This window comes from Oncorhynchus keta, chromosome 15, assembly GCF_023373465.1.
Source record: "Oncorhynchus keta strain PuntledgeMale-10-30-2019 chromosome 15, Oket_V2, whole genome shotgun sequence".
NCBI lineage: Eukaryota > Metazoa > Chordata > Actinopteri > Salmoniformes > Salmonidae > Oncorhynchus > Oncorhynchus keta.
Window position 1 is genome coordinate 1,142,523 of NC_068435.1, and position 14,536 is coordinate 1,157,058.

Sequence of the window (14,536 nt, forward strand, 5' to 3'; positions counted from 1 at the left end):
CGGTTCTATATAGAACATTACCGCCTGCTTCATATATACCGGTTCTATATAGAACATTATCGCCTGCTTCATATATACCGGTTCTATATAGAACATTATCGCCTGCTTCATATATACCGGTTCTATATAGAACATTACCGCCTGCTTCATATATACCGGTTCTATATAGAACATTACCGCCTGCTTCATATATACCGGTTCTATATAGAACATTACCGCCTGCTTCATATATACCGGTTCTATATAGAACATTACCGCCTGCTTCATATATACCGGTTCTATATAGAACATTACCGCCTGCTTCATATATACCGGTTCTATATAGAACATTACCGCCTGCTTCATATATACCGGTTCTATATAGAACATTACCGCCTGCTTCATATATACCGGTTCTATATAGAACATTATCGCCTGCTTCATATATACCGGTTCTATATAGAACATTATCGCCTGCTTCATATATACCGGTTCTATATAGAACATTATCGCCTGCTTCATATATACCGGTTCTATATAGACCATTATCGCCTGCTTCATATGTACCGGTTCTATATAGAACATTATCGCCTGCTTCATATATACCGGTTCTATATAGAACATTATCGCCTGCTTCATATATACCGGTTCTATATAGAACATTATCGCCTGCTTCATATATACCGGTTCTATATAGAACATTATCGCCTGCTTCATATATACCGGTTCTATATAGAACATTATCGCCTGCTTCATATATACCGGTTCTATATAGAACATTATCGCCTGCTTCATATATACCGGTTCTATATAGAACCTTACCGCCTGCTTCATATATACCGGTTCTATATAGAACATTACCGCCTGCTTCATATATACCGGTTCTATATAGAACATTACCGCCTGCTTCATATATACCGGTTCTATATAGAACATTACCGCCTGCTTCATATATACCGGTTCTATATAGAACATTACCGCCTGCTTCATATATACCGGTTCTATATAGAACATTACCGCCTGCTTCATATATACCGGTTCTATATAGAACATTACCGCCTGCTTCATATATACCGGTTCTATATAGAACATTATCGCCTGCTTCATATATACCGGTTCTATATAGAACATTATCGCCTGCTTCATATATACCGGTTCTATATAGAACATTACCGCCTGCTTCATATATACCGGTTCTATATAGAACATTACCGCCTGCTTCATATATACCCGTTCTATATAGAACATTACCGCCTGCTTCATATATACCGGTTCTATATAGAACATTACCCCCGGCTTCATATATACCGGTTCTAATATATAAGTCGCTTTGGATAAAAGCTAAATGGCATATATTATATTATTATTATATTATATAATAATAATATATGCCATTTAGCAGACGCTTTTATCCAAAGCGACTAACAGTCATGTGTGCATACATTCTACGTATGGGTGGTCCCGGGAATCGAACCCACTACCCTGGCGTTACAAGCGCCATGCTCTACCAACTGAGCTACAGAAGGACCGCTGCTTCATATATACCGGTTCTATATAGAACCTTACCGCCTGCTTCATATATACCGGTTCTATATAGAACATTATCGCCTGCTTCATATATACCGGTTCTATATAGAACATTATCGCCTGCTTCATATATACCGGTTCTATATAGAACATTACCGCCTGCTTCATATATACCGGTTCTATATAGAACATTACCGCCTGCTTCATATATACCGGTTCTATATAGAACATTACCGCCTGCTTCATATATACCGGTTCTATATAGAACATTACCGCCTGCTTCATATATACCGGTTCTATATAGAACATTACCGCCTGCTTCATATATACCGGTTCTATATAGAACATTACCGCCTGCTTCATATATACCGGTTCTATATAGAACATTATCGCCTGCTTCATATATACCGGTTCTATATAGAACATTATCGCCTGCTTCATATATACCGGTTCTATATAGAACATTATCGCCTGCTTCATATGTACCGGTTCTATATAGACCATTATCGCCTGCTTCATATGTACCGGTTCTATATAGAACATTATCGCCTGCTTCATATATACCGGTTCTATATAGAACATTATCGCCTGCTTCATATATACCGGTTCTATATAGAACATTATCGCCTGCTTCATATATACCGGTTCTATATAGAACATTATCGCCTGCTTCATATATACCGGTTCTATATAGAACATTATCGCCTGCTTCATATATACCGGTTCTATATAGAACATTATCGCCTGCTTCATATATACCGGTTCTATATAGAACCTTACCGCCTGCTTCATATATACCGGTTCTATATAGAACATTACCGCCTGCTTCATATATACCGGTTCTATATAGAACATTACCGCCTGCTTCATATATACCGGTTCTATATAGAACATTACCGCCTGCTTCATATATACCGGTTCTATATAGAACATTACCGCCTGCTTCATATATACCGGTTCTATATAGAACATTACCGCCTGCTTCATATATACCGGTTCTATATAGAACATTACCGCCTGCTTCATATATACCGGTTCTATATAGAACATTATCGCCTGCTTCATATATACCGGTTCTATATAGAACATTATCGCCTGCTTCATATATACCGGTTCTATATAGAACATTACCGCCTGCTTCATATATACCGGTTCTATATAGAACATTACCGCCTGCTTCATATATACCCGTTCTATATAGAACATTACCGCCTGCTTCATATATACCGGTTCTATATAGAACATTACCCCCGGCTTCATATATACCGGTTCTAATATATAAGTCGCTTTGGATAAAAGCTAAATGGCATATATTATATTATTATTATATTATATAATAATAATATATGCCATTTAGCAGACGCTTTTATCCAAAGCGACTAACAGTCATGTGTGCATACATTCTACGTATGGGTGGTCCCGGGAATCGAACCCACTACCCTGGCGTTACAAGCGCCATGCTCTACCAACTGAGCTACAGAAGGACCGCTGCTTCATATATACCGGTTCTATATAGAACCTTACCGCCTGCTTCATATATACCGGTTCTATATAGAACATTATCGCCTGCTTCATATATACCGGTTCTATATAGAACATTATCGCCTGCTTCATATATACCGGTTCTATATAGAACATTATCGCCTGCTTCATATATACCGGTTCTATATAGAACATTATCGCCTGCTTCGTATATACCGGTTCTATATAGAACATTATCGCCTGCTTCATATATACCGGTTCTATATAGAACCTTACCGCCTGCTTCATATATACCGGTTCTATATAGAACATTATCGCCTGCTTCATATATACCGGTTCTATATAGAACCTTACCGCCTGCTTCATATATACTGGTTATATAGAACATTTAGCGGTGCCATATATGAAGCAACCATTTGCTCTAAGAGTGTCATCAAGTATGTTCTCCTCTCCACTGCTGTAGCTACTGTATTATAGAGAGAATATCAGAGAGAAGGTGAAACTTCGCCCCAGTCTGAGGTCCTGAACGCTCTGGAGCAGGTTTACATCAAGGTGTACTTTTCTCTCCGTTCATCTTTCCTTAGATCCTGACTAGTCTCCCAGTCCCTGCTGCTGAAAAACATCCCCACAGCATGATGCTGCCACCACCATGCTTCACCGTAGGGATGGTGCCAGGTTTCCTCCAGACATGACGCTTGACATTCAGGCCAAAGAGTTCAATCTTGGTTTCATCTCACCAGAGAATCTTGTTTCTCAGTCAATCAGGGGTCTTTTCACAGTCCCCAAATGCAGAACAAATTCAAGAAAACATACATTATTATATAGAACCGTTATTGCATGGAACTCCCTTCTATCTCACATTGCTCAAATAAACAGCAAACCTGGTTTCAAAAACCAGATGAAGTAACACCTCACGGCACAACGCCTCTCCCCTATTGGACCCAGATAGTTTGTGTGTATTGATATGTAGGCCACATGTGCCTTTTTAAAAATGTATGTAGTTCTGTCCTTGAGCTGTTCTTGTCTAATGATGATGTTCTGTATTATGTAATTCTGTATTATGTTTCATGTTCTGTGTGGACCCCGGGAAGAGTAGCTGCTGCTTATGCAACAGGATCCTACTAAAATACCAACTACCAAATGGAAACACCCTGAGCTCAATTTCAAGTCTCATAGCAAAGGGTCTCTGAATACTTATGTAAATAAGGTATATCTGTTTTTTTTATTTTTAATACATTTTCAAAAATGTCTAAAAACCTGTTTTCGCTTTGTCGTTATGGGGTAATGTGCATAGATTACTGAGGACATTTTTAAAAAAATAATCTATTTTATAATAAGGCTGTAACGTAAGAAAATGTGGAAAGGGTGAAGGGGTCTGAATACTTTCCAAAGCCACTGTAGTTTTTCTGATGTAGCTACTGTACTACAGTACCAGTCGAAAGTTTGGACAGCTACTTATTTTCTACATTGTAGAATATTAGTGAAGACATCAAAACTATGAAATAACACATATGGAATAACGTCATCAAAAAAGTGATAAACAAATCAAAATATATTTGAGATCCTTCAAATTAGCCACCCTTTGACTTGATTACAGTTTTGGCATTCTCTCAACCAGCTTCACCTGGAATGCTTTTCCAACAGTCTTGAAGGAGTTCCCACATATGCTGAGTACTTGTTGACTGCTTTTCCTTCACTCTGCGGTCCAACTCATCCCAAACAATATCAATTGGGTTGAGGTTGGGTGATTGTGGAGGCTAGGTCAGGAGTCATCTGATGCAGCACTCCATCACTCTCCTTCTTGGTCAAATATCCTTTACACAGCCTGAAGGTGTGTTGGGTTATTGTCCTGTTAAAAAACAAATGATAGATTATCAGATACACAGTCTGTGGCAGGGCTTGAAAACTGTGATGGACTACAAAGGGAAACCCAGACGCTGCCCAGTGACGAGCTAAATTACTTTTATGCTCGCTTCAAGGCAAGCAACACTGAATCATGCATGAGAGCACCAACTGTTCTGAACGACTGTGTGATCATGCTCTCTGTAGCCAATGTGAGCAAGACCTTAAAACGGGTCAACATTCACAAAGCTGCTGGGCCAGACGAATTACCAGGACGTACACTCAAAGCAAGCGCTGACCAACTGGCAAGTGTCTTCACTGATATTTTCAACCTCTCCCTGACCGAGTCTGTAATACCTACATGTTTCAAGCAGACCACCATAGTCCCTGTGCCCAAGGAAGTGACGGTAACCTGCCTAAATGATTACCGCCCCGTAGCACTCACGTCGGTAGCCAGGATGTGCTTTCAGAGGCTGGTCATGGCTCACATCAACACCATCACGCCAGAAACCTTAGATCCACTCCAATTCACATACCGCCCCAACAGATCCACAGATGACGCAATCTCTACTGCACTCCTCAAAGCCCTTTCCCACCTGGACAAAAGGAACACTTATGTGAGAATGCTGTTCATTGACTACAGCTCAGCGTTCAACACCATAGTGCCCTTAAAGCTCATCACTAAGCTAAGGACCCTGGGACTAAACACCTCCCTCTGCAACTGGATCCTGGACTTCCTGATGGGCCGCCACCAGGTGGTGAGGGTAGGTAGCAACACATCTGCCACGCTGATCCTCAACACTAGGGCCTCTTAGGGGGGTGTGCTCAGTCCCCTCCTGTACTCCCTGTTCACCCACGACTGCATGGCCAGGCATGACTCCAACACCATCATTAAGTTTGCTGACGACACGACAGTGGTAGGCCTGATCCCCGACAACGATGAGACAGCCTATAGGGAGGAGGTCAGAGACCTGGCAGTGTGGTGCCAGGACAACAACCTCTCCCTCAACGATGAGAGCCTATAGGGAGGAGGTCAGAGACCTGGCCGTGTGGTGCCAGGACAACAACCTCTCCCTCAACGATGAGAGCCTATAGGGAGGAAGTCAGAGACCTGGCAGTGTGGTGCCAGGACAACAACCTCTCCCTCAACGATGAGAGCCTATAGGGAGGAGGTCAGAGACCTGGCAGTGTGGTGCCAGGACAACAACCTCTCCCTCAACGATGAGACAGCCTATAGGGAGGAGGTCAGAGACCTGGCAGTGTGGTGCCAGGACAACAACCTCTCCCTCAACGATGAGAGCCTATAGGGACGAGGTCAGAGACCTGGCAGTGCGGTGCCAGGACAACAACCTCTCCCTCAATGTGAGCAAGACAAAGGAGCTGATTGTGGACTAAGGAAACGGAGGACGGAACATTAACATAGACGGGACTGAAGTAGAGTGGGTCAAGAGTTTCAATTTCCTTGGCACAGACGCATTGAGGAAAGAAATTCCACAAATGAACTTTTAACAAGGCAGACTTGTTATTTGAAATGCATTCCAGGTGACTACCTCATGAAGCTGGTTGAGAGAATGGCAAGAGTGTGCAAAGCTGTCATCAAAGCAAAGGGTGGCTACTTTGAAGTATCTCAAATATAAAATACATTTAGATTTATTTAACACTTTTGTTTCTACATGATTCCACATGTGTTATTTCATAGTTTTGATGTCTTCACTATTATTCTAGAAAATAGTCAAAATAAAGAAAAACCCTTGAATGAGTAGGTGTCCAAACGTTTGACTGGTACTGTATATTTATTTTTCTGTACAATTTGAAAAGTTGTATTTGTTTTGTTGCTAAACTAATAACGCAGGAAACAGACTGCTGCAACCTGATTGGCTAAACGCTATATTAAACATGCGGGACTAGGATGTCTAGGCGTCAGCCACTTTAACATGGTGATGGAAAATTGTGTTTCATAAAGAAAGTACAATTTTCCCCGTTTTGTCCCCTCCATGAAATATAGTTAAGGAGGAAATCAAGTACTTTGCAGCAGACTGAATGAAGAATGTTTTAGGTACGAATTCACTGGGGATACGAGTGTATTTCCGCAACATACATGTTTTAGGTACGAATTCACTGGGGATACGAGTGTATTTCCGCAGCATACATGTTTTAGGTACGAATTCACTGGGGATACGAGTGTATTTCCGCAGCATACATGTTTTAGGTACGAATTCACTGGGGATACGAGTGTATTTCCGCAGCATACATGTTTTAGGTACGAATTCACTGGGGATACGAGTGTATTTCCGCAGCATACATGTTTTAGGTACGAATTCACTGGGGATACGAGTGTATTTCCGCAGCATACATGTTTTAGGTACGAATTCACTGGGGATACGAGTGTATTTCCGCAGCATACATGTTTTAGGTACGAATTCACTGGGGATACGAGTGTATTTCCGCAGCATACATGTTTTAGGTACGAATTCACTGGGGATACGAGTGTATTTCCGCAGCATACAATGCATTTGGACGGTAAGACTCCATATCTCCATCTACCGGCCGCTCTGCGGCTGAATACAGTAATATGCGGATTCACATCAGCCCAACGGACTAGTCAGAGTTTTGTCTTCTTAGTCTTCACAACACCGCTGCCCTAAAATACCGTATTTACATTTATGCAGCAACAAAGGGGGAACTGTAGGCTACCGTAAAGATCTGAGTAGGTTGATTCTACAGTATGGGAAACCCATGGACAGACTCGCTGTGGGAACTCAGAAGTTGTCTCTGTCTGTCTCCTGTCTGTCCCGCTGTCTCAGGTCTGTGAAGGTAAAGATGTCTCTGGTCGAGCTGGAGGTACCGTTTCCCCTCGTGCGCAGGAGGGTGCACGTTGAGCGCGTGCTGCGGCTGCAGTGATCAAATACCTGTCATCTCTTACTAGCTGCGCTGCCTGCTTGATATTACCGACTGAACGGAGGATTTACTGGGAACGGGAACTGAGAACATACCGGCCCAAACCCCCTCCGACTGGACACCGATGGCTTCATGGTAAGGGAGAGGTTTTTTTTTACAGTTTCATTCTGTGCTGGGATGTTTACTCTGCATGATCGCGGCTGAAAGGTGCTACATGATCAATCTGATTTCTGCATTGGCCATCCAGCATTTAGTGGTACGGCCTCTGCAGAAGTCAGAACAGGCATACCTGTTCTTTGTCGAGCAGCACATTAGTGTTGAAGATGTCAAGGAAGTGAGTTTGCGTTTATACAGGACCTCCCGCCCTCACCCACGGTCAACTAATCATGTCAATGCGGAGCTATAAGGAGCCCTCCTCTGCTTGCCTCTAGAGGCTCGGCTTTGCGTCAAACCATCCATTGGACGCCTCCGACCACATTTCGGATCAAGCATAAATTGTCTCTTACCCAAACAGGCTATCTATATAGTTTAGGTATGGCTGTGCGCGCGCAATGGGGGGTAGGTAGTGTGTTGGATAGTAGCCTATAGGATGCTTATATACTATATAGTTAACTGATTGGTTAAACTGATTGTTTATTAAAGCCTACTTACCTGATAATGTAGCCTCGGAAAATATGCTCTCTTCAGTTCAATTACAAGCCCTCTCTCTCAATCTCTCTCAACATTCAGTTCAATTTCAATCCCTCTCTCTCAATCTCTCTCAACATCCAGTTCAATTTCAAGCCCTCTCTCTCAATCTCTCTCAACATTCAGTTCAATTACAATCCCTCTCTCTCAATCTCTCTCAACATTCAGTTAAATTACAAGCCCTCTCTCTCAATCTCTCAACATTCAGTTAAATTACAATCCCTATCTCTCAATCTCTCAACATTCAGTTAAATTACAAGCCCTCTCTCTCAATCTCTCAACATTCAGTTAAATTACAAGCCCTCTCTCTCAATCTCTCAACATTCAGTTCAATTACAAGCCCTCTCTCTCAATATCTCAACATTCAGTTCAATTTAAATCCCTCTCTCTCAATCTCTCAACATTCAGTTAAATTACAAGCCCTCTCTCTCAATCTCTCAACATGCAGTTCAATTACAAGCCCTCTCTCTCAATCTCTCAACATTCAGTTCAATTACAAGCCCTATCTCTCAATCTCTCTCAACATTCAGTTCAATTACAAGCCCTCTCTCTCAATCTCTCAACATTCAGTTCAATTACAATCCCTCTCTCTCAATATCTCAACATTCAGTTCAATTTCAAGCCCTCTCTCAATCTCTCTCAACATTCAATTCAATTTCAAGCTCTCTCTCTCAATCTCTCTCAACATTCAGTTCAATTTCAAGCTCTCTCTCTCAATCTCTCTCAACATTCAGTTCAATTTCAATCCCTATCTCTCGCTCTCTCAATTTTCAGTTCAATTTCAATTTCAATCCCTCTCTCTCGCTCTCTCTCAATTTTCAGTTCAACTTCAACCTCTCTCACAGTTCAATTTAATTTAAGGGCTTTATTTGCATGGCAAACATATGTTAACAAAGCAAGTGAATTCGATAATAAACAAAAGTGAAATATACAAAAATTCACAGTAAATATTACACTCACAAAAGTTACAAAATAATAGACATTTCAAATGTCATATTATGTCTATATACAGTGTTATAATGATGTGCAAATAGTTCAAGTACAAAAGGGAAAATAAATAAATAAATATGGGTTGTATTTCCAATGGTGTTTGTTCTTCACTGGTTGCCCTTTTCTTGTGACAACAGGTCACACAGCTTGCTGCTGTGATGGAACACTGTGTTACTTCACCCAATAGATATGGGAGTTTATCAAAATGTGATTTGTTTTCTAATTCTTTGAGGATCTGTGTAATCTGAGGGAAATATGTGTCTCTAATATGGGAGGAGGATAGGAAAGCAGCTCAATTTCTACCTCAATTTGTGGGCAGTGAGCACAGCCTGTCCGGCCCCACACCGTCATTTTGGGAAGAGGGGCTGAAAGTAAATGTCAAAGCCCCCCTCTCCTACCTTACCTGCCTACCCACTACTCACCTAACCTACCTTCTCCTACCTAACCTGCCTACCCACTACCCACTACTCACCTAACCTACCTTCTCCTACCTAACCTGCCTACCCACTACTCACCTAACCTACCTTCTCCTACCTAACCTGCCTACCCACTACTCACCTACCCTACCCTCTCCTACCTAACCTGCCTACCCACTACACCACCTAACCTACCTTCTCCTACCTAACCTGCCTACCCACTACACCACCTAACCTACCTTCTCCTACCTAACCTGCCTACCCACTACTCACCTAACCTACCTAACCTGCCTACCCACTACTCACCTAACCTACCTTCTCCTACCTAACCTGCCTACCCACTACTCACCTAACCTACCTTCTCCTACCTAACCTGCCTACCCACTACTCACCTAACCTACCTTCTCCTACCTAACCTGCCTACCCACTACTCACCTAACCTACCTTCTCCTACCTAACCTGCCTACCCACTACTCACCTAACCTACCTTCTCCTACCTAACCTGCCTACCCACTACTCACCTAACCTACCTTCTCCTACCTAACCTGCCTACCCACTACTCAGCTAACCTACGTTCTCCTACCTAACCTGCCTACCCACTACTCACCTAACCTACCTTCTCCTACCTAACCTGCCTACCCACTACTCACCTAACCTACCTTCTCCTACCTAACCTGCCTACCCACTACTCACCTAACCTACCTTCTCCTACCTAACCTGCCTACCCACTACTCACCTAACCTACCTTCTCCTACCTAACCTGCCTACCCACTACTCACCTAACCTACCTTCTCCTACCTAACCTGCCTACCCACTACTCACCTAACCTACCTTCTCCTACCTAACCTGCCTACCCACTACTCACCTAACCTACCTTCTCCTACCTAACCTGCCTACCCACTACTCACCTAACCTACCTTCTCCTACCTAACCTGCCTACCCACTACTCACCTAACCTACCTTCTCCTACCTAAGCTGCCTACCCACTACTCACCTAACCTACCTTCTCCTACCTAACCTGCCTACCCACTACTCACCTAACCTACCTTCTCCTACCTAACCTGCCTACCCACTACTCACCTAACCTACCTTCTCCTACCTAACCTGCCTACCCACTACTCACCTAACCTACCTTCTCCTACCTAACCTGCCTACCCACTACTCACCTAACCTACCTTCTCCTACCTAACCTGCCTACCCACTACTCACCTAACCTACCTTCTCCTACCTAACCTGCCTACCCACTACTCACCTAACCTACCTTCTCCTACCTAACCTGCCTACCCACTACTCACCTAACCTACCTTCTCCTACCTAACCTGCCTACCCACTACTCACCTAACCTACCTTCTCCTACCAAACCTGCCTACCCACTACTCACCTAACCTACTTCTCCTACCTTACCTGCCTACCCACTACTCACCTAACCTACCTTCTCCTACCTAACCTGCCTACCCACTACTCACCTAACCTACCTTCTCCTACCTAACCTGCCTACCCACTACTCACCTAACCTACCTTCTCCTACCTAACCTGCCTACCCACTACTCACCTAACCTACCTTCTCCTACCTTACCTGCCTACCCACTACTCACCTAACCTACCTTCTCCTACCTAACCTGCCTACCCACTACTCACCTAACCTATCTTCTCCTACCTAACCTGCCTACCCACTACACCACCTAACCTACCTTCTCCTACCTAACCTGCCTACCCACTACTCACCTAACCTACCTTCTCCTACCTAACCTGCCTACCCACTACTCACCTAACCTACCTTCTCCTACCTTACCTGCCTACCCACTACTCACCTAACCTACCTTCTCCTACCTAACCTGCCTACCCACTACTCACCTAACCTACCTTCTCCTACCTAACCTGCCTACCCACTACACCACCTAACCTACCTTCTCCTACCTAACCTGCCTACCCACTACTCACCTAACCTACCTTCTCCTACCTAACCTGCCTACCCACTACACCACCTAACCTACCTTCTCCTACCTTACCTGCCTACCCACTACTTACCTAACCTACCTTCTCCTACCTTACCTGCCTACCCACTACTCACATAAAATACACTCTCCTACCTAACCTGCCTACCCACTACTTACCTAACCTACCCTCTCCTATCTAACCTGCCTACCCACTACTTACCTAACCTACCCTCTCCTATCTAACCTGCCTACCCACTACTTACCTAACCTACCCTCTCCTATCTAACCTGCCTACCCACTACTTACCTACCCTCTCCTATCTAACCTGCCTACCCACTACTTACCTAACCTACCCTCTCCTATCTAACCTGCCTACCCACTACTCACCTACCCTCTCCTATCTAACCTGCCTACCCACTACTTACCTAACCTACCCTCTCCTATCTAACCGGCCTACCCACTACTCACCTACCCTCTCCTATCTCACCTGCCTACCCACTACTCACCTACCCTCTCCTATCTAACCTGCCTACCCACTACTTACCCTCTCCTATCTCACCTGCCTACCCACTCACTCACCTACCCTCTCCTATCTAACCTGCCTACCCACTACTTACCTACCCTCTCCTATCTAACCTGCCTACCCACTACTCACCTACCCTCTCCTATCTAACCGGCCTACCCACTACTTACCCTCTCCTATCAAACCTGCCTACCCACTACTTACCTAACCTACCCTCTCCTATCTCACCTGCCTACCCACTACTCACCTACCCTCTTCTATCTAACCTGCCTACCCACTACTTACCCTCTCCTATCTTATCGGCCTACCCACTACTTACCTAACCTACCCTCTCCTATCTAACCGGCCTACCCACTACTCACCTACCCTCTCCTATCTAACCTGCCTACCCACTACTCACCTACCCTCTCCTATCTAACCTGCCTACCCTCTCCTACCTCAAATCAAATCAAATCAAATGTATTTATATAGCCCTTCGTACATCAGCTGATATCTCAAAGTGCTGTACAGAAACCCAGCCTAAAACCCCAAACAGCAAGCAATGCAGGTGTAGAACAACCTAACATGCCTACCCACTACTTACCTTCTTCTACCTAACCTGCCTACCCACTACTTACCTAACCTACCCTCTCCTATCTAACCTGCCTACCCACTACTTATCTAACCTACCTTCTCCTACCTAACCTGCCTACCCACTACATACCTAACTTACCCTCTCCTATCTAACCTGCCTATCCACTACTTACCTTCTTCTACCTAACCTGCCTACCCACTACTTACCTAACCTACCCTCTCCTATCTAACCTGCCTACCCACTACTTATCTAACCTACCTTCTCCTACCTAACCTGCCTACCCACTACATACCTAACTTACCTTCTTCTACCTAACCTGCCTACCCACTACTTACCTAACATACCCTCTCCTACCTAACCTGCCTACCCACTACTCACCTAACCTACCCTCTCCTATCTAACCTGCCTACCCACTACTTACCTAACCTACCCTCTCCTACCTAACCTGCCTACCCACTACTCACCTAACTCTCTCTCTCTCTCTCTCTCTCTCTCTCTCTCTCTCTCTCTCTCTCAATTCAATTCAAGGGCTTTATTGGCATGGGAAACATGTGTTAACATTGCCAAAGCAAGTGAGGTAGACAACATAGAAAGTGAATATATAAAGTGAAAAACAACAAAAATTAACAGTAAACATTACACATACAACAGTTTCAAAACAGTAAAGACATTACAAATGTCATATTATATTTATATATATATATATACACAATGTACAAATAATTAAAGGACACAAGATAAAATAAATAAGCATAAATATGGGTTGTATTTACAATGGTGTTTGTTCTTCACTGGTTGCCCTTTTCTCGTGGCAACAGGTCACAAATCTTGCTGCTGTGATGCACACTGTGGAATTTCACCCAGTAGATATGGGAGTTTTTCAAAATTGGATATGTTTTCGAATTCTTTGTGGATCTGTGTGATCTGGGGGAAATATGTCTCTCTAATATGGTCATACATTGGGCAGGAGGTTAGGAAGTGCAGCTCAGTTTCCACCTCATTTTGTGGGCAGTGAGCACATAGCCTGTCTTCTCTTGAGAGCCATGTCTGCCTACGGCAGCCTTTCTCAATAGCAAGGCTATGCTCACTGAGTCTGTACATAGTCAAAGCTTTCCTTAATTTTGGGTCAGTCACAGTGGTCAGGTATTCTGCCGCTGTGTACTCTCTGTGTAGGGCCAAATAGCATTCTAGTTTGCTCTGTTTTTTTGTTAATTCTTTCCAATGTGTTAAGTAATTATCTTTTTGTTTTCTCATGATTTGGTTGGGTCTAATTGTGCTGTTGTCCTGGGGCTCTGTAGGGTGTTTGTGTTTGTGAACAGAGCCCCAGGACCAGCTTGCTTAGGGGACTCTTCTCCAGGTTCATCTCTCTGTTTGTGATGGCTTTGTTATGGAAGGTTTGTGAATCGCTTCCTTTTAGGTGGTTGTAGAATTTAATGACTCTTTTCTGGATTTTGATAATTAGTGGGTATCGGCCTAATTCTGCTCTGCATGCATTATTTGGTGTTTTACGTTGTACACGGAGGATATTTTTGCAGAATTCTGCGTGCAGAGTCTCAATTTGGTGTTTGTCCCATTTTGTGAAGTCTTGGTTGGTGAGCGGACCCCAGACCTCACAACCATAAAGGGCAATGGGCTCTATGACTGATTCAAGTATTTTTAGCCAAATCCTAATTGGTATGTT

General features: G+C 43.4%; 1 protein-coding gene across 1 annotated transcript in view; it reads left to right on the forward strand.

Annotated features, from left to right (window-relative positions):
• The first annotated feature begins 7,409 nt into the window (after nucleotides 1-7,409).
• LOC127907478 (pituitary adenylate cyclase-activating polypeptide type I receptor-like) overlaps nucleotides 7,410-14,536 on the forward strand; it is a 92,853-nt gene continuing 85,726 nt past the window's right edge. Inside the window, exon 1 of the mRNA XM_052462735.1 lies at nucleotides 7,410-7,863. The gene's annotated coding sequence lies outside the window, so the exon portion shown is untranslated. The remainder of the gene's footprint in view (nucleotides 7,864-14,536) is intronic.